At 39.0% G+C, this 21,603-nt stretch overlaps 1 protein-coding gene across 1 annotated transcript in view; it reads right to left on the minus strand.

The window, feature by feature from the left end:
* The window catches only part of LOC136875825 (gastrula zinc finger protein XlCGF8.2DB), a 110,459-nt gene extending 91,263 nt beyond the window's left edge, over positions 1-19,196 (minus strand). Inside the window, exon 1 of the mRNA XM_067149448.2 lies at positions 19,190-19,196. The gene's annotated coding sequence lies outside the window, so the exon portion shown is untranslated. The remainder of the gene's footprint in view (positions 1-19,189) is intronic.
* Between the last annotated feature and the right edge of the window lie 2,407 nt (positions 19,197-21,603).

Genomic DNA, 21,603 nt, shown 5'->3' on the forward strand with positions numbered 1-21,603 from the left:
ACTGATGTGGTGATAGGAGTGGAATCGTGGTTGAGAGAAGGGGTGGGTTTTAGAGAAGTATTTCCAGAAGGGTACACAGTTTATCGTAGAGACCGAGGAGATAAAATGGGAGGGGGTTGTTTATTCTGGTGAAGGAAACCTATTGTTCACATGAATGGTTTCCTGATGAAAGAGATGAAATATTAGGGATAAAATTAGTTTGTGATAACATGAAGAAGGTGGGAATTATAGGAACATACAGGCCTGGAAGAGAGGATAGAGACATGGAAATATTTGAGAAAATAATAGATTATACTCATAAAAACAATAATAATGAAATGGTAATAATTGGGAGAGAACTAAACTTGCCTGAAGTGTAATGGAATAGAGCTGCAAGTGAAGCCCATGAACAGAAACTGGCAAATAATTAATTTGGGAGGGAGGATTTACACAAGTAGTACAAAACCAACTCGTCTCAATCACTTACTAGATGTATTCTTGGTTAAACCATGGGAAATTGTTGATAAAACTGAGGTAATTGAAGGAATAGAAGACCATAAGGCTGTAATAATGGATGTAGGACTGGTACCAAAAAGGCTTAATAAGAGGGTTACACAAGACAAGAAATTGTACAGGAACACTAAAGTTGATGAATTTGGGACTTACCTTAAATCACAATTCAGTTGTTGGATAAGTGAAGGGAGTAATGTGGATACACTTTGGGCTAAATATAAATGAATCATCTGGGAAGGAGAGAAGAGATTTTTACCTGTCAAGAAGGGTAAAATGACCTCAGACCATGTTTATTATAGAAGGGAAATAAGAAAATTGAAATGAACATGTACAATAGTAAACAGGAAAATCAAAAAGGGTACGGAGAGTAGAGAAACTAGAAAACAGCTAATGATGGAACTGAAAAGAGTGAAAAAGGAAGCAAAAGAGAAATATATGAATGGCATACACCAAGAGGGTAATGACCACAAAGGGAAACGGCAAACTGTGTATTCATATATCAGGAATCAAAAAGGAAAAGGAATACAAATTCCTACAATGGTGGGAGAAGAGGGTGAACACTATTTAACAGGTGCGGAGAAAGCAAATCTATTTAGTAGAGAATTCAGAGATTCAGTAGATGATTATCAGGAGTTGGAAACCATAACAGAAGACAGAGAGGGAGAGAGACAGAGGGAAACAAGAAACTTCTCATTCACAAATGAAGATATTTTCAGAGAAATCCAACTGCTTCAGCAAGGAAAAGCAGCAGGAAGTGATCAAATTACTGGGGAGGTATTAAAGACAATGGGGTGGTACATAGTGCCTTATTTAAAATTTCTCTTTGACTATGTCATAAATAATAGTGTAATACCAAAGGAATGGAAGGAATCTATAATAATACCAATTTATAAAGGAAAGGGTGATAAAAGGAAACCAGAGAACTACAGACCAATCAGCCTCCTTGTGTTGGAGAGTTTAATAGCAAAGTACATTAGAGGGATATGTGATGTGAAGACTTGGTTCATGAGGAGCCAGTATGGATTTAGAAAGAAATATTCTTGTGAGGCACAACTGGTGGGATTTCAGCAGGACATATCAGATCAGTTGGATTCAGGAGGCCAGTTAGATTGCATAGCCACAGATCTTTCCAAAGCCTTTGATAGAGTGGAACATGGAATATTATTAAAGAAATTGGAAGGAATATGATTGGACGTAAGGGTTACACATTCGAGAAAAACATTTCTAAATTCAAGGGTTCAGAAAGTCAAAGTAAGAAATAATGTATCGCAGGAAGAGAAAGTTTGGAAGGGAATTGCACAGGGTAGTATAATCAGTCCGTTACTTTTCTTAATATACGCAAATGATTTAGGGAACAATATAACATCGAAAATAAGATTGTATGCAGATGACATAAATGTTTATAGGAAAATAAATAACATTGAGGATTGTTCAGATTTACAAAGGGACTTTGAGAGTATCCAACAATGGTTTAATGAAATAATATGAAGGTTAATGGAGGCAAATCAACTGTTACAACATTTACAAACAGGAGTTTTAAAACTGAATTTGAATATACAGTACTTTGGATGAGGTAGTTATCCCAAAAGATGGCAAGTGCAAATACTTAGGTGTGAGATTTGAAAGTAATTTGCACTGGAAGGGTCATGTCGATGACATTGTTGGGAAAGCATACAGATCGTTACATGTCATAATGAGGCTACTTAAAGGATGCAACAAAGAATTAAGAGAAAAAGGTACTTAGGTATGGTTTGTCCATTATTGGAATATGCAAACAGTGTTTGGGATCCTCACCAAGAATACCTAATAAAGGAACTAGATCGTGTGCAGAAGAAAGCAACAAGGTTTGTAACAGGGGATTTCAGGAGAAAGATTAGTGTATCAGAAATGTTAGAGGAACTTGGGTGGGAAACTTTAAGTAAGAGAAGGGAGAAAACTAGTCTTATAGAATTATATAGAGCCTATACAGGAAAAGAAGCATGGAGGGAAATCCATGAGAGGCTTCAGTTGGAAAATAATTTTATCGGCAGAACTGACCACAAGTATAAAATTAGAAGGAATTTAGCAGAAGTGATTGGGGTAAGTTTTCTTTCATTGGGAAGGGCATGAAGGAGTGGAACAGTTTACCAAGGGTAGTGTTTGATCCTTTTCCAAAATCTGTACAGATATTCAAGAAGAGAATAAACAGCAACAGAAAAAATAAATGACATGTTAGAGGGCATTCGACCAGTGCAGGCTATTGTACATAAAAAATGTGTGTGATTAAATTAATTTCATCCCCTGGTCTATGGAGTTTGGACAGGCAAAGTAGGGTACTGCCTGTAGGGGTGAAGTACAGTGGGGACCTCAAGGCCCCTGGGACCTCTACGGTAGCTGTGAAGGCCCTTCGGGAACTCTGAAAAGTGGTGGCAAAAGGTGCTCTGGTTAAGACGCAGCAGTTTGTTATGCTACTTAGGTTCCAGAATGGGTAAAAAATAAATAAGTAAATAAATGCAATGTAAATTTTAATCTAATACCAGTTGTATAGTAATATTTGAAGTAATTCCACATACTGTATATGAACTGACCATGTTTGTAAGTTGTACAGGAGATATTATAAGTACTGTAGAATTTTGTAAACAGTATAAATGAGCTGTGTATTTAATAGAAAAAAATTGTTAGCATAAATTGTATAATAATGTATTCTAGGAAAATTTTCTCCTTCTCTTGTTAATTTAATATTTAGTGCTAGACAATAATGTATTTTAATGGACCATTTGCCACTGAGGTAGACACCTCATTTGCAAATAAAGAGATTTTGATTTGATGTGTGCCGTGTTGTGAGAAGTGGAGTAGTTTCCCATTGATTTCATCATCAAATGTAGTGCGTTTTTTTGTGAACATTATACAGGGTCTGTTGTTATTTTACTCATTTATAAATTTATTCTTTTTTGTAATGATCAGGAAAGTTTAAAACAGTTGTGTTATGCAGCGGTACAAATACTCCTTGTGTTGGTGATATGTGTACATGTGTGGCTGGCTTGCAGAAATAAGGAGTGAGGTACTTTCCCGTTGTTTTTCCTCTTTGCTTCAGGGTTTGAATTCATGTCTATGACATAAAATTGTTTTTTATTCTCGCTTGGTGAATATGTGTTTGTGCCTTGAAGTTGGTAATATTGTACCTGGATGGCATATCCCATAAATTAACCATGATTTGATATTAGAAGGAGAATAGTTACACATGTTGAAATGGGAAAAATCAGTGAACAAAATTCAAGTCAAAGGAAGCGTAGATATGAACAAATCTGCAGCGTGACCCATTGGCGCCAGAAGGATTATTCTGTCACAATTGCAAGGCCACTCGAGTACCAGCAGGGGAGCCATCAGCATGCGACAGGAAGATTTGGATAAACCAGTGGGTCTCGCACGAGAAGAGAAAGGACAGTAGGAAAGACAGAGGCCTAGTTACAACATGAGGGTCAGGCAGAACTTTCTAGTACGTCAGAAATTCTCGGAAGCTGTACGCCAAATATCCCTGCGCTTCAGGGCAAAAGAGTCCTTATGTTGCCACAGAGGAAGACTCGAATTAACCGCCCGCTATCGGCCAATCACAAAAAGCATATGGCCCTGCAGGGATACCAGCTTGACAGAAATGAATTGAAACATCAATTATTTCCGAAATTAATTATTAATTAAACATTGCAATTATCTGAATTTAATCAAGGAATTTTTAGATGTGCACAAAAGAATCAGTTATAAGTATAATAAACTGAAGAATAAAATTCTCGGAAATGGATCATCTCAAACTGTATTGGCCGCTATGACGGAGTTTAGCCCACCTAATGTGGAGGAGCAATATCCGCTAATATCTCTGAGATCTACGAACGATATTAGAGTATGTTCCATACGACCCCATCATCTATATACACTCTCAATCGTGCGCCGATCTCGTGCGAAGTGACGTCTCGTTGATATTCGGAGGGAAGCAGTCGTGTCAGCCCGAGTTCGAGCGATCTTTAAATCCTACCAGATCTTGTTACGGTGAACTGCGACTTTCTATCGTAGAGTGCGGAAAATAGCAGTCAGTCAGTAGTCGGTGAGACATTTCGGACGCGCCGTATCGATATTCGTGCGATATATTGGACACGACGTCGTACGTGTCTTGTCCGGGAAAAGACGAAGAATAACCATTGTAATTAAAATTTTGGTCTTAGTCACCTCAGTGCAACGATGTGTTAAGAGAATTTTCATGTATAAGTTTTAAATATTAGACCGGTGTTTATAATGGCTGAACACCTCAGTGTAAAGTATATTTGTGACCTGTAAACGGCAGGAGTAGACGGGTGAGGGCCGGAGTGGGCCCCTCATTCGTAAAATGCCGCCGAGGATCCAACTAAATAGATGAGGACTAATTTGTGAATTATTTGGGAATGTTACCGTGATTAGAAGGGACACAATGTCATTTAGATGTGGTTACTTCATGTAAAAAATGGATCGCTTCCCGAATCCATTATTAATTTAGGATAGACGGACAGAGCTAAGATTTGTAGCGTAAATAATGGCTATGTTTTCAGTAGTATAGTTGTTTGTTGTAAATAGTGTACATTGGGTTTGGGTTTAGTATTTTAGTTCATGCATGTTTTATGGTGTTAGTTTATTCGAGCTTTTCTCGATATTGAAGCAATTGTGTAGTTGTTTGTACTGACCCATAGTTTGCTTATCCGTCAGTTGATGACAAGTAGGGTGAAATTTGATCGTGTTCTATGAGAAATCCAGTCACATGAAACACCAGTGTCGTTTTGTTTTCGTGTTATTTATTACTATGTAGGCTATTTGTTGGGAAGGTCGAGATAAAAAATTCATGAAGCCGAGATTTTGCCGGTGATTGAATTGTCGGGAAGTAAAATACAATATTCAAATGTAAACTTTGACTGGGAATCGCTAGAGACACCTTAAATTCTGAGTGGGTTCCAAGTCATGTCAGACTGCTGCCGCTGGTCTAAACCTATTGTTTAAATCGCCGTCTTAATGAACTATAAATAATGGGAAAAATTCTTATTGTGCAAATAGTGTTTTGGAACCGCGTAATAATCACGTATTCACGACTGTTAAAAATTATGGGAATATAAAATTACACCATTACGATCAATCGTGGAGACTAACCTCAGGAAACAAATCAAGTGTAAAGGCGGAAATTAGGAATAACATGCAGTAAATCGTACTTTGTCGTCGATGGAATATAATCAGTCAATAACTCTGTGAATAATAATTGAGTGATATTACTCTGATGTGTAAGGAAGGAAGGAGTCCCTCATCAGGGATATTTATAATGATACTACGATGAAATAGTCTACAAGAAACGGAGAAAGTGTTAGTGTCCGTGAGATGTAGGCACTGTAAGACTGAGCTACGGAGGGTGCAGGGATCGAAACCCGTTATAGTACGTCAAGAGAAGGACAGGCTGCATGCGTAGTTATGTGAAGTGCTACGGCCCCAGAGATCATAGAGGTTGATAGTCCGCATAAATGACCGTCAGGTGTAATGATTAATGATGGCAGATTAAACGAATTTAAAAGGGACCAATAATAATAATAATAATTTCGTACCCCACTGTCGGCAGCCCTGAAGATGGTTTCCGTAGTCTCCCATTTTCACACCAGGCAAATGCTGGGGCTGTACCTTAATTAAGACAACGGACGCTCCCTTCCCTGTCCCATCGTCGCCATAAGGTACACCTCTACGCGGCGCGTTCAAAATGAGCGCCTAAAAGAGCTCCTCTATCTATCAAAGGTGAAACCAATAATACAAACAGTTAGAACTTTACTCAGAAGATGTCACCACTAAAATCTGATATAATTTTGTTATTGTGAAGTTTTCAGAACTGACTGTATTTCTACTTGTTTTTTTTTCATTCACCAAGAAGTTTGGACATTCTCTCATAGATGTCACTGCTAAGAAACTATGATTATGCACCCTGGTGCGAAGTGAAAGAACTTTTTTTGAAGACGTTTTGTATTCATAAGTGGTTTTTTTACTAAATGATGCTCATTTATTTTTGGGTTGGCAATATTTATCTTTTCTTTCCATCAGATTTGAATCTAGCCAATCCCAAATTTCTGTAATTAATTTTCTACCAATCGCCAGCTTTTTCTTCAATTTTGAGTGTAACTTTGAAACTGTCCAAGAAAATTGAGAGGGTGTGGCTGGTTTATTCGTCAAAGGCCTCGAACTTTCCCCGAGGGTTTATAAACTGCGAATTTTCTCGTCTCTTGGCCAATTGAACATCATCTGAACTAGTGTGTGTGTCAAGCAGGAGGCGGGAGGCGCCTCTTTCATCAGACAGCAGTACACGAACAAGACAATGGCCAATTAACATCTTTATTTCTTGCTAGCTCTGCAGTTTAACCCGAGGGAGAGGTCCGAAACCTTAACTATGTAACCTATTTTTCTGCAAATGTAACTTCTGCCGGCTTATGTAATAACTTCTTAAAATCTTTAACTGTAAATCGGGGATAGAGAGTGATGTACCCTCTCAAGCTCCCCTCCATATTGGTTTGAGGTGACTACGTTTTGTAACTGGTTTTCTTCCTTTCCGGAAAGTCTTAATTTATTCTTATATGAGTCACCTCCATAGTTTGTGAATAGCCCCTGTTTCATCGGCCTAGTGCCATTTAGGTTTTAAGAATTCATATCCAGGAGTGCAGGTACACGCCTCCATTCAATTTGTGTTTCGGGCCATTTACTTAACCTTTTCTTTTCCGCAAAGGCTCAATAGGTTGGGTACAAGATACCCCTGTTTCATATTTGTAAGTTGTGCCTATCAAGGCAAGTAATTGTAATTTTCTGGTATTGTCTTGAATAGGCTTGGAAAACTGAGAGCACGTTAGCTCTTTTTCAAGTCTTGTAAAAGTGCCTCTAGGAGGCTTGATATTGTAAATTACGGAGCTGTGCTCCATGTATTAGCAGATTTCTGCCCTTGAGTAAAATTGTATTCTTTTGTCAATTTGAGCTGAGTGCTCCAGAATTGTGAAGCGAGGGGCTGGAAGCCCAGATTACTCAACAGTCACTAAATTTTGGATTTTCTTGCCTTATTTAAACCTTGTTATGGTACCTGATATGTCATTGTTATTTCACTAAGTGAAAAATTATTAAATTTGTTGTTTTTTGAAAATATAACCTTCGGTTTACGTTTTAAATTCAATTCTTGACTTTGTAGTTAGACCCATTCATCCCGACAACTTCTATCACCTCTGCGTTCCACGGGTAACCCGCAATAATAATAATAATAATAATAATAATAATAATAATAATAATAATAATAATAATAATAATAATAATAATAATAATAATCATCATAGGTTCGAGATTTAGACGAATGGTCGTGTGCCAGAGCCGTTGTTCGCGTTTGCTCGGAGCGGAGAGCAGCAAGCTATTTCCAGTCAAGTCTCTTGTTATGTATGTGATGTGCTTGACCTTCCCAAGCCAGGTGTTCGAGCCCGACAATAATAAACATTTTGAGGTAATCCGTGCAATGACGAGTTCGGTATGGCATAACATGAACTGGGTCCGTCCGCATATTAATTCCCGCCTAATCATAGTAACATTATCCAAAGCAAGGTGCCTGCCTTGGCAATGTACACATTTGCCGAAGGTATCTCATCAAACGGACCGAGAAGCCGACAGTAAAATTTAATTTACTCTCGGGACGTCCATGTGAACCACCCACTCATACGAACGCCGGATCAGATGATGGAGCCACCTCCAGCAGTCCACACCACTTGCGGCATTTTATTCTCCGGTCCAATCAGTGTACTGGTAAACTGTGCACGACTTAACTGCGCCAAATGTTGCAATAAACTGCTCCTTATGGCATTTTTTCAAAGGAAACCATTCTCATACTCTTTTTGTTGTAGTTTTCTATGGATGCCCATGATAATTTTAAAGTGTCACTTCCCAGTCCTATCGTGGAGTCCTTTAATTTGTGTTTATGCTTGAGCGTTCTCCTACCTTAATTTGCATGCCACGTTCATCCCCGTGTTTATTGATGAACCGGACACTCAGAGGTGTATGGAATGAGTGCGAGCAGTGTATAGCCAGCTCACAGAAATGAGTGAGCTAGTTTCCCTCTTCAGGGTGACTCATCACAATCTAGGTTGCCTGCGTGTTAATTTCAACTGTTTGGTTTTATACTGAATGACACATACAGTTGTAAGTTCGTATTTAGAAGATAGTAGGTTCCAGAATGACATCATCGTTTGCTTCGAGGTTGCCTGCGTGTCAATTTCAAATGTTTATATCTCACCCTCCCCGTGCCCAGCCCATTCACCTTTACTGCACCCTCTTCTCATTCACCTGGCAGATATTTGTGATCAAGTAAGTTTTCTGATCAGAACACAAGGGATTGTATGCTGCCTGTTCATATCTTTACTGTTTATTATGAGCAAGGTAAGATAACAACAGACCCTGTATGTTCTATGCATTCAAACATTTACAGACATGTCACCATCTTAAGAGGTCGCAACACAATGCATTTCCGGTCTTCTGTAACAGGACAGAACCTGCAGAGTTTGCTTGGGCCCTGCCGTCATGTTTGTAAGGGGACAGGTCACGTTATTTGTCCGTCGGATGGAGACGTAAACCCATGAGCTCACAGACTGCGATTGTGTAGTTAGAGCGCTCTCAAATGGCGACGGGAGGGCAACTGTCTGTAAAACTGGGCCCAAGTTAACGACTGTGTAGTTACGCCGCTTCGAAATGGTGGCGGGGAGGGGCCACAATCAAAGATGGCGACGGGAAAGCCTTATGACCCTAAAACTAGGCCCTATATAGTTAAGCTCTTCCAAGATGGCGTCGGGAAGGGCATCTACCTGTAAAACTATGCGCTGTAAATTTGGCCCCTCGAACACAGCATCTGGAAGGGGATCTGGCAAGATTGGGTCGGTAAGGGCATTTGCCCCGTAAAAGTAGGCCCTGTGTAGTTAGGCCCGTCCAAGATGACGTCTGTGAGGTTAGGGCTGTTCTCTTATTCAAATTCTGCACCTAACACGTGGCTTATCCTTTTTTCGCTAGTTGCTTTACGTCGCACCGACACAGATAGGTCTTATGGCGACGATGGGATAGGAAAGGCCTAGGAGTTGGAAGGTACAGCCCCAGCATTTGCCTGGTGTGAAAATGGGAAAACATGGAAAAACATCTTCAGAGCTGCCCACAAGGGGATTCAAAACCACTATATCCCGGATGCAAGCTGACAGCCGGGCAACTTGTCCCTTCGTGCTCATCTTTAGCACGTGCTACTAGGGGTCAATGACCTCGTGGGAAATTGTTTCTCAATCCCTCATATCCATAACATGTGTACATTATCAAAATCTGTATTCTTATAAAGCTGACGACATGTTTAGGGGACGAGCTGCACCATAAATAGACTAAATCACATAAATCTCACCTCGTTTTGCCTGTAGAAAAGTGATGTGTTCACGCAATGGGTAGGAACTCGCCAGCTGGTCCCTAAAAATACAAGTACAATACAATTTAAATTGCATGTGACACTCCACACACCACTCACACAAAAAGCACCCCCCCCCCCCGCCACTGACTGAGACTTGTTAGTGATAAGCAGCTAAAAACTACAGAGCTTCAAGACGGACAAGTCCCGTAATTCTACGAGGGTTTGTACAGTTCTATCTAGTGTCTATAACATCTCGATACATATAATTTAATTCATAAAACTCGGTTCTGTATGGTTTATGTGTATCCTACAGATGGTATTTCCCTCATGTACACAAGATACGAAGCGATTGCAATAGATAATGCAACATTTGGTTTTATTGAGGATTCAAATAGCCCTGCTGCAGCCTGTATGCCTGCACGGTACAACAGGACCATCCTTCATTGGGTCAAACACGTGGTAGACCGGGCTCTAGGGAGCTCTTGTCATGTCTTGCATTGTCGTGGAGAAGAAGTTCATTTGCATTTTTTGCGACTACAAACACGCTGAAGTACTTTCTTCAATTCCCTTCGAGTAGCACTTCAGAGTTGATTGTTTCACCCCGAGGGAGGACATCGTACAGAATAACCCCTTCAGAGTCCGAGAAGACCTTAGCCATGACTTTTACCAGTTGAGGGTACGGTCTTGAATTTTTTCTTCGTGGGAGAGTTGGTGTGGCGTCATTTCATGGATTGCTGAAGTGATGACTCCATGTTTTATCGCCTCTGACAATGTTTGACAAGGAAATGTCACCTTCAGCCTCACAATGAGCGAGTAATTCCTGTTAGGAGCACGTCAAGTACAGCAGCGAGGTGTTTCACTGTGGACACCTTGCTGCTCTCTGTTTGATACGTCCCTCCGTTACAGACGCCATTTTGAAGGCTCGTTATAGCACTGTCACCTATCGGAAATAACTAGAACTCTAAGTTACGAAGCGGGAATATTCAAAGATATTCGATTTTTTCAAACCGAAACTGGCCGAGAAAGAAAATGTGCTGTCTCCGTTTCCATCATCACTAGTCAGCCGCTCGCAGGGGTGCTCAGTTCATATACCCTGGATTTGATGGGGTACATGTAACTAATATGAACACGGTGAGGTCAACTAAAACCTACAAATGAATGTGGAAGAGACCAAGGGAAGGGACGTGGCAGCCAAGGCCGGAGTGCCGCTACAGTAGGCAGCCCGGTAGATGCGAACACTCCCGGCACGGGAGAGTGTAGAGAATGGAACCAACCAAGTCGTAATTTTAGAGAAGAAATCGAAGAGAGACGAAGAGAATCAGAGAAATGGAAGGAGGCAATATGGGAGAGAGCAGCGCAAGAAGGACGTGAGGGAGCCGAGAGTGAGACACTTCAACGTAAGAAACAGAGGAATGGACGGCGCGAATGTAACAGCTCATAACGCTGTAATATAAACCCGACAGCGTAGTGGAAGGAGACGAAGAGGAGGAAGATGTCCCAGAAGCAGAATAAACGAACGAGGAGGTCAACGCTTGTGAACCAGACCCCAGTAAACGTGCACGTCTTGACCAGGAAGTGGATGACACATATCCGGAGTGTGAGGACGACGAGCAGAAGGCCGCAGACAGGAATCATACCCAGTTGAAAATGAGATACCACGGAGAAAGAAAAATCATTCCACGATTTTTTGCCAAAGTACGGAGGATATGAGCCCTCACTGAAGTGCTCATTTAATTAATCAGTCATTTAGTCGAATGTACAGAGACTATTTCATTTTATTAAGTACTAGTAACTGGCAGGGAACATCTACATTCAGCAGCACATGTCGCAATTTGTACAGTAAGCTTGGAGCTCGCCAGCTAAGTTTAGGACATGACGTACACAAAGCAGAACAAGGTAACAATAGAACTCCAACGCCCAGACCAAAGGAAAACATTTCTGAGGTCCGGCGAGAGCTACAGGACCTGGAAATATACGTTTGAAGAAAGCATCACGAGAGCGATGCCACCGTCAATACTGCTAGGCATTGGTCTATATAAGCGATGGCGCCGACCGAGTACACGACGGCGCTTTAGAGGACGAACTGATTGAGCTACCCGATTATTCGGCGAGATTCGGTGCAGGTACGCGAGTGCGGGTCAGAACTCATGTTTCTTGATCGGGTGGGGACTTGAACTTTGGTTTAAGACGCTTAGTCTGTATTTCAGTAATTCAAGATGTTAAACTTTTAAGAATGGTTTTTAGTTTTCGATTTCAGGAGGGAAGAACAGTTTCCAGATAGTCACTGAATGTTTAGTAGCTTGCCGCTGTAAAGAGATTTTACGAGGACATCAAATTCAGTTATTTCCAGTCCATCATTTAAATGGGAAATATTTGACCTAGTTACGGGATTAGACAAAAAGTTGTTCCGCGACTGAATGAGAACTGTTTTCACGGTCTGTGGAAATTACCATAGCAGTAATATTCTATTAGATGGTGGGTTAATCTTGACCCAGTTTCCTACACCGTGTACGAGGGGATGTTTTAGACGGCATTAGAAGCAGAAGCAGCGACAGAGACTAGGAGATAACAGTTCTACGGCAGGATGGAGACCCAAGTCTTTTCTGAAGGCATTATCTTCGCTATGGCGGGTTAAAACGATGGGGAGCCAGCTGTTCCGATGGCTGGCGGGGATAAGTCAACGAAATACAGGACGTGAACGTGGCTTAATGTTGCAAAAGGGGAAGAACTACGTCATGTTTAAAATAAATGTTACGAAGTTTGTTAATGTAAATATAACTGGAACTGCATGAGGTCACAGCTTGATTTCTTTCAATTTTACCCAGATTTTTAGTTGAGGGGTTAGAGTCATTTATTTTACGAGTCAGTTTCTTATTTTAGCGTCATTTATTTTGATTTGTTTTGCTTTGATATTTGAGACGCAGTATACATCTCGGGGCTTAAATGGAAATAAGAATTTAAATTAAAGTCAGGAAGGACTAGATTAAAGTAGGTATTATTAATGGCAGCTCAGAGAGTACGCAAACATGCCGTCACGTTTTCTGAGATTTCCTGCATGACGTGTGAAGGAGAATGTGTGAGACGGTGGAGTTCGGATCCACAAATTCTGATAGCGTCATCTTCACCACTGTTTTGAATATCAAGACGAGCGTAAATTAGTGTTTGATTCACGAGTTCCTCGAACGCAGTTTCCTAGTTCAAGTTCCGAATATTAGAATCAAATTTTCCGTAAAATTTTATTATTATTATCAATGCGAGTTTCTTGAGTTGTAAGATTGAAATATTTCAGTAATTTTCAGATGGTCAGGCTACGTGGCATTTTCTTAGTTTCAGATTACGATATTATTACAGAGTTGGCCACTTCATTACTTATACAAGCGCGAGTGCTTTGATTTGTGACCAGCGCGATCTTGTTTCTTTTCAGGCGGGCGAATGTTAGACGATGTCATTTTATATACTTTTTTCAGTTTTGGCAACATTAGGACATGAAATATTATTTGTGCGATTTTGAGTAAGAGGACGCGTTCCTCATTTAAAAGGCCTGCAATTTTCATGACTGTGTGACCTGCCTCGTCTAGACTATTGAACAGCGGATGTAAAGGGTTGGAACTTATGTTTTTCATGTTAGCAGCTTTATTTTGGGAGACTGAATCTCCGCTTTTGTGTCATTCCCGCGTGTGTTGGCAAGGGTGATATGCGTGTCTACCGAGTAGTGTTTTATTTTAGCGGCCTTTGTCCATGCCACTACGGTTCTCTTGTGCTCATGGTTGAGGTGTATATATATCGCAACGCTTAGTTTGGATTATCTTTTATGATAGCCGCGCTGAGGAATTTTTGTGTCATGTAATTTATTTCAGGAACCTACGCTGAATAGGAAGTGTTGCTTAAAGTGTAAATTTATCTCCTTATATTTTCCATCGAGTCTCTGAGTGAGTAACGATTGCGAAAATGCCGCATGCTTTTCTTGCTGAGCCCTGGAAAATATGACATGTTTTTGTTTCTTTGAATGTGTATATTTGCCTTTTTATATTTGGCCAGAATTCTACAGCACGGGTGCGATGATCGACGTCAGCAAACTTCGAGATGAGACATGTACTAACGAGACTGTCCGTGCACGGCTTCCATCATCACCTCTGCAAATACAAGGTGTACCACAATCCGATGAAGACGTGTATGTGCCAACTGTGTACAAAGCAAACAAAAAGCATAAGTGAATACGCAAAACTAAGTATTAATAGAAATAATATTTAAATTATTTCTTTTGCTGTACTATGCACATTTGTGCGCACTTCCAATATATATATTTGCCTTTTGATGTGATTTTATTATGTGTGGTTCCGATCCACAGTGTTCTCTTGTGCTCTTGGTTGAGGTGTATATATATTGGTACGATGTTTTACTACTCAGCGTGTTTATACTGTACAGTTAGATTAGTTCTTGTCTCCAGTTTGGCGCATTAAATCACGTAATTTCTTAAGATTAAGGACCCCTACTGCAATATCAAGTGTTCAGGAAAAGGAAACGTACTCGTCTACAGTTCAAAGTGTTCACAAAAGTGTGATGAGAGCACGCAAGCCCATGTGTTAAAATGAATGAAATTTCAAGACCCGATCTGATATGTCAAGTATCTGTGTCTGCATACAGTGCCACATTTGAATGCCTTCTATTTTTTTATTCCAAAAATGGACTGTATCAAGCTGAAAGAAAAATTCCGAGTCATCTAAAAAAAGTGGATCATTTGATACTTTTTGGTATTTTTCTTGTTTACTTTAATAAACAGATTTTCCTCCAAAAACTAACGTCATGCTTCGCCTTGCTTTATTTGTAGCTTTAAGTTGACTTCATCGTGTCCATACTAATTATATGTTCCGCATTAAATCCAAGGTGTATGTAATTTTAAAGCAATTTTTTATCATAGTTCGAAGTGAGCAGCCCTGGGAGCGGGACCTTGATGGTAGAAGTTAGCAGTGGCGGATACCTTGCCTTGCTCTCACGGCTAACAATGTGTCCATCATTCTCAACTGAGGTTTGGGCTTCACTGGTAGCCCTCAGTATACGCCACTAGAGATGGGCACTATCGACTGATAACTATCGAACTAGTCGATAGTTTAAACTATCGTAACAGTCGACTACTTTAAAAAACAAGTCGACTGAATTCAGTCGCATTCCCGCCACGCATCTCTCCACGTTTCACTGTCCAGTCAGCACAAAACACGTCGACTGAATTCAGTCGCACTCAAGTCAGAACGACATGGAAGCGAATGGAACTATCGGTTTATGGTCACTTCGGATATGTAATAACTTATATAATTATGTTAACTTCGTATGTACCTACGATATATGGCGATTTTCTCTTGTCATTTATATGCTCTTTATTTCGTTGCATATTTGTTTATGTTAATTACGTTAAGCCGTATTCATAAATAAGGCATAACTATCATAATAATAATAATAATAATAATAATAATAATAATAATAATAATAATAATAATAATAATAATCTAGAAAATACGGTAGTATTGTGTTCGGCTGTTCTCATCTACAGTATATCTTGATTGTGTACTACAGCAACGCGTTTTACATATTATTGTTAACATTGTTCGGGAATAGAGCTTCATTGTCGTCTTTCTACGTTTCACTGTCCATTTAGCACCAAGAAAGGCCATTCGTATGATGTTGTTTCGTATTAAGGGCATCTCTCTATCTATTAGCCCCGTGTACGAACGAGTGCGTAAATAGGATTTTAATGCGTGTCTACACAAGTGATTTCTAATTATATGTAAATTGCGTTAAAATGAGCCGAATTCGTAAAAGTACGACTCTCCACTTCCGATACGGAGAGTTTCGACAGGAAACATTCGAATGTTTTTCATGGACTGACTAGTTGTAGTTGCGTTATATGAATATTTTCATATGACTGAAATCATTCGACTGTTCAGTCTTCTCGACAGGAAGAAATGAATACTTTTGTTCGACTGAAAACATTCGACTATTTAGTCGATAGTTCGAAGGGACTATCACCCGACTAGTCGATAGTGCCCATCTGTAGTGCTATCTCAGTAGAGTAAACTCAAGTCCTCATCCCGAGGTGAGGCAGCTCTTTTCACGCACAACCCTAATTGGGGTGAACTGCATGTACCATCCCAACCACTTACCATTCTTAAATTTCTGGCAGTACCAGGAATCGAACTCGGCCTCCCTAGGAAGGCAGCTAACAATACTATACGCGCACTTTATCTTGAGCCCGGATCTCCATAGTAACGAATGGGAACTAGGCCTCAAGTAAAAGTGCGCGTACTATACTAACGGTTACCAGGGTTGCCACCGTTAGTACGTTAGTACTAGATCTAGTACTTCGTGGACATTTTTAGTACGTTAGTTCTTTTTATGGAAATCTAGTACTTTTTACGGAGGTAGAGTAGACGTTCTTCCACTGCAGCAGAAGAACAAGAAAGACACTGATAAGAAGTTTCAGAGCCAAGTGTCTATCTTTTCATGTTGAATTCGGTGAAAAAGGTTTTTTTAGAGGGTAGTTTTTAGTGATCCTATTTTAAGAAATCTCTACATGTCGAACTAGAAAACTGCAAAAGAGATGGCAGTTTCATCAATATAATCCTATTAGCTATATATTTCCCTAATGTAATTACAGAAAGTGGTTATGAAGTTAGATAGGAAATGGTGGGTGGCAAATTCCACAGAAACTTAAAAAGCTCTTCAGTCTCTCGAACACAGAGGTTCAATATAAATATTACACTATAACATGCCTGCAAAACAACACGCTATTAAGAAATAGGCCCTGTTTATATTTAACTTGTGTGTTCGACAGACTGGAACGGCTTTTAAGTTACATTTAACTGAGTCGACATTGGAAAGTATGGTTTCCTCCTTAACAAACAAGTCCACAGAATCACTGAAAGAGAACTAAGAATTTACGGTATGGAATTTTGGAACTCTTTAATCGAACTGAAAAATCCTGTAGCCGACTACATCTTTTCAAATTTGACAATTTTTTTGAAGGCATTGCTCTGTTTACCACATTCTCCTGCTGAAACAGAACAGTATTTTTTCCTGCTTTTTCTGTTAATAAGACCAGATTGAGAAATAAACTACTATTCTGTAGCGTATGTGAATGGGCTCTTTCTAAAGCACTCGTCTGCCCAAGCTGTTCACATTTCAAAACAGTTTATTGCTTTGGCAATATTTTTTAAGGATTAAGAGAAGAGCAAAATGTTAAATACATGTTAATATATTCTAAAAGATAGCCAACTTTTGGGTAGTGTATGAAGACAAAATGAATATATGAATGTGTGTGTGTGTGTGTGTGTGTGTACGCGCACGCGTGTTCATATTCATATTCTAAACATAAATAAATGACCCTCATCTGGTAGTCAGCTTGGAAATGGAAGTGTTAGGATAGTGGGTATTGAAACTGCAACATTGCTGCTTCCCATCATAGATATCAAAACCGATAACTTCTGATAATTACGATTTTCTCATTTAATAAAGGGGTATTTTTGATAAGTATACTTTTTCTATACTGCCTTTATGAATAATCCTACTCCATTGTAAAAAAATGATTTAGTACTTTTTTCCATAATCTAGTACCTTTTCACGGGAAAATTTAGTACGAACATTTTCTGCCCGGTGGCAACCCTGACGGTTACGCCACGGAGGCTGAACATATCTCAGTAACGCGGCGTCACAGAAGTGCGATGCGAGTTTTGTTTTGTTCGTCTAACATTGACGAAAATATGAGCCGTCAATGAGTAATGCACAACTTATAGCAATGTATGACTGGAACTACAGAGATCGACGTGGAGCAATGTGTACTCAAGCAACAGATAAGAAAGTGTTTGACCCCTACCGTATGTACTAAGTTCGGTTGTCACATACAGTAGGATGCCAGGAATACACTCTCTTCATCTATCGGTAATAAACATACTGTATTCTCCCAAATCCTGAAAAGTAACGTTCCTAAAAGGCACTATCATGCAAGTTAACATTATATTTGCGCCAAAGTCAGAAGAAAAATGATATTATGTGATACTAAACGTCCAAATATTCACTAGTAAATCCAACATCTTCAAAATATGCATTATGCATGAATTTCCCCCTAAAGAGCCCAAAACATGCAGGAAAAGTACTGTTATTTGGAATCTCTAAGCCGTACAACGAATATTTGCAAAGTTCGTGCTTCTTTAAAAACATTCATTTGCATGGAGATCTATTTGTCAGCAAGAAGGGATTTAAGAGGAACATCTTGACAGCAAAAAAATAAAGAATTCCCTTAGCTTATAGGGGGGGGGGGGGGGCAGCGGGATGAATGAGGCCTAAAAACAGCAATGCCCTGCCTAATCCAGCATGATATCATGCTTTATATCAAATGGGGAATTGCTGAGGACATCATGAAACATTTCCTAATTCAATGCCCCCAAGGAACACAAGTCAATACTGAATATATACGGTACATTATCGAAGCCATATGAATATCAATGATATGGAAACAATTTTCAGCACTGCATAAGCAGCTACCAATTCCAAGCAAAGGATTATCACAGGTACGACAAGTCCCTTGGATAATCCTTCATGCACCAAATGTCAAAATCACAACATGCACTGTTCAAACCAAAACTTGTAATTAAAACAACGATGGAAGATTAAACTTACTCCTTTGTATTACTGCAATATTCAGAGCAAAGCTCTATGGTTAGATCAGAGACTGGTAAATATTGGAGTTATGTTTTATGTACATATCACTTTTCAGGCTCTGATAATCTTGCGTCTAGTCGTTAAAAGAATATTCTTCATTTACAGGCAGATCAAAGATATAATTCTTAAAATGAAGAAAATAAAATCCGAGGTTCGTTATAAACACAACCATTCACTACAGCAGCCTACAAGTACCATAAAATTAGATAGGCCTACTGGAATGAATGCATGGGGCAGTCATTATATTTCAAGCAGATCCATATTCAACGTAGGTCTACTAAACTAAGTTGAAGCCTAGATTTACGAAATATGCGAAGTTACTACTCGACTTTGCTTTATGAAACATATAATTCTTTCAAAATGAATAACCAAAAAGAAATTCAATCCGCTTATGAAAGAGTGAATCATAAAAATTAAACAAAACACTACTTGTACCAAAAGTACCAAAAGGGATAGCAAAATAAATAATAATTATTGTTACTACTTGTTAATAAATTGTATTAAAATAACATTGTAAAGTGCTGCATCACTCAACTTAACGAGAGCGAAGTTGATAACACTCACGGCCTGAAACAGGTCTCCCACACTGAGCAACTGCTGAAAGTTTAGTTTAAACTGTGTGATTAGTAATCGGTTGAGCGTACACCTAGGCTGTGGCCAATGGTGAAACGTTAAATAAATCTTCATTTCGATATATTTTTTAGTTTCTTATCAAAATTCCAAATATTTATTTGAGAGAGTGCAGCTCACCTCAGTTCGGTAGCAACAAAGCCATTCGATACTGTCGTGTCGACCTGTCAGAAACTGGCCAGAGGACGCCGGAAACAATGAGAAGCACAACCAAGGAGTATACAACAACAATAGGCAATCCGCCTCAATTCTCCTCTTAAAGTTGTGCTAATTAAATGCGTCAAAACTGTCAAGCTGTCGAAAAGTAGGCTTACTGAAACCCGATGGAAAATGCCCTCGATCCTTTCCGATGTTTTTTTCGGCAAATAAAAGGAATATTACTAAAAGAAAACACCCACACATATATACAGTTAATTAACATTAAGCTCTACGTACCTCCATCTCCAATTTCTTTCCTTGTTCTTGAATAAATTGCCCATAACGCCTTTGTGAGAGAATCTCAGGCAGTAAAGCATCGAAATTTTTACAAGACCTTACTTCTGGATATTCAGTGCTTTTTTTTATCTTCTTCGGCAATCTTTTCGCCGTAATTCGGGATTTTTACTAATCAATCAATCAATCAATCAATCAATCAATCAATCAATCAATCAATCAATCAATCAATCAATCCTGATCTGCATTTAGGACAGTCGCCCAGGTGGCAGATTCCCTATCTGTTGTTTTCCTAGCCTTTTCTTAAATTATTTCAAAGAAATTGGAAATTTATTGAACGTCTCCCTTGATAAGTTATTCCAATTCCTAACTCCACTTCCTATAAACGAATATTTGCCCCAGTTTGTCCTCTTGAATTCCAGCCTTATTTCCATATTGTCTACTTTTAAAGACGACACTCAAACTTATTCGTCTATTGATGCCATTCCTCGCCTTCTCTCCACTTTCAGCTCAGAACATACCACTTAGTCGAGCAGCTTGTCTCCTTTCTTCCAAGTCTTCCCAGCCCAAACTTTGCAACATTTTTTAACGCTATTCTTGTACCCAACTGACAAAGAAGAAGTAGCAAGTATGATAAAAGAACTAAAAAAAATACAGTACCGGTAGTTGCCATTGTTATGGTTTAAGCAACACAGTTCTCAAACAGTAATCAACCGAATTAGTTCCATACATCACTGCATTCGTTAACAAATCGTCAGTTGAAGATACAGTCAGTACATTGTTAAAAATTGCCGAAGTTATACCCATCCATAAAGGCATAGATAAATCAGACATAAACAACCACAGACCAATCCCTATCGTTCCCATTTTAGCCAAATTATTACAAATTTAAAAAAATTTTAAAATTCCTTCTTAAGAATAATTACTTTTATAAACATCAATAATACTTTATTCCAAAATCCAGCACATACAGTGCTATTGAGGATATTATTATTAGGCTGCAGGAAGCTTTTGATTCGCGAAAATTAGCCTCGGGGTTATTTTTAGACTGAACAAAAGCCTTGGACACGGTTATTCATGATATCATGATCAGAAACTGGAAGAAGCAAGAGTAAGAGGTGTAGCGAAGAACTGGTTTAAGGATTATCTCAGTGATTGGTCACACTTCGTTTCATATAAAATTGCTAAAAGTTTATCTCTTCCTATAACAATTGGAACACCTCAGGGTTCAGTACTGGTTCCGATTTTATTTCTAATATTTGTGAATGATTTAGGCTCATTAAAATGACAAGGACAATTATCTCTTTTTGCAGATGATACAAATATTTTTATGTTGGTACCTCTGATAAAGAACTTGAGGTAAAAATGCAGTATGACATTACCTTATTACAAACTTGGCTTTCAAACAATGGACTATCCATTAATCTTAGCAAGACCAACTATATGATATTTCACAGCCCATATGTGCAACTCCTCTTGACCTTACATTAACATAATTCCATAATCTTTTAGCAAGAGTAGGCCTGCAATTTACAACATTTCTAGGTTTAAAATAGATGAAATGCTTGACTGGAACGAGCAAGTTACATAAAACATGCAAAAAATAACTCCAGTAATTGGAGTGCTTCAGAGACTAAGATCATTCAACCATAAGTTTTTAAAATCTATTCGTCATACTCTCATTGAAAGTCACCTGACTTACTGATTTATGTTTGGTGATGTTGCAATAAGGATCTCTTTGACAAAGTTGCCACCATACAAAAATGAGCACTAAAATACGCCCTTTACACCTACGGATAATTTGTATAAGAAATGCAGACTTATCCCGCTCCACGTATTACGTGATAGAGTTTCATACAAACATTATCATATAACACTCGAGGAGCACAGACAGTCCATAGAGAATTTGTAAGAAC

The sequence above is a fragment of the Anabrus simplex genome, chromosome 6 (genome assembly GCF_040414725.1).
Source record: "Anabrus simplex isolate iqAnaSimp1 chromosome 6, ASM4041472v1, whole genome shotgun sequence".
In the NCBI taxonomy this organism is placed as follows: Eukaryota; Metazoa; Arthropoda; class Insecta; order Orthoptera; family Tettigoniidae; genus Anabrus; species Anabrus simplex.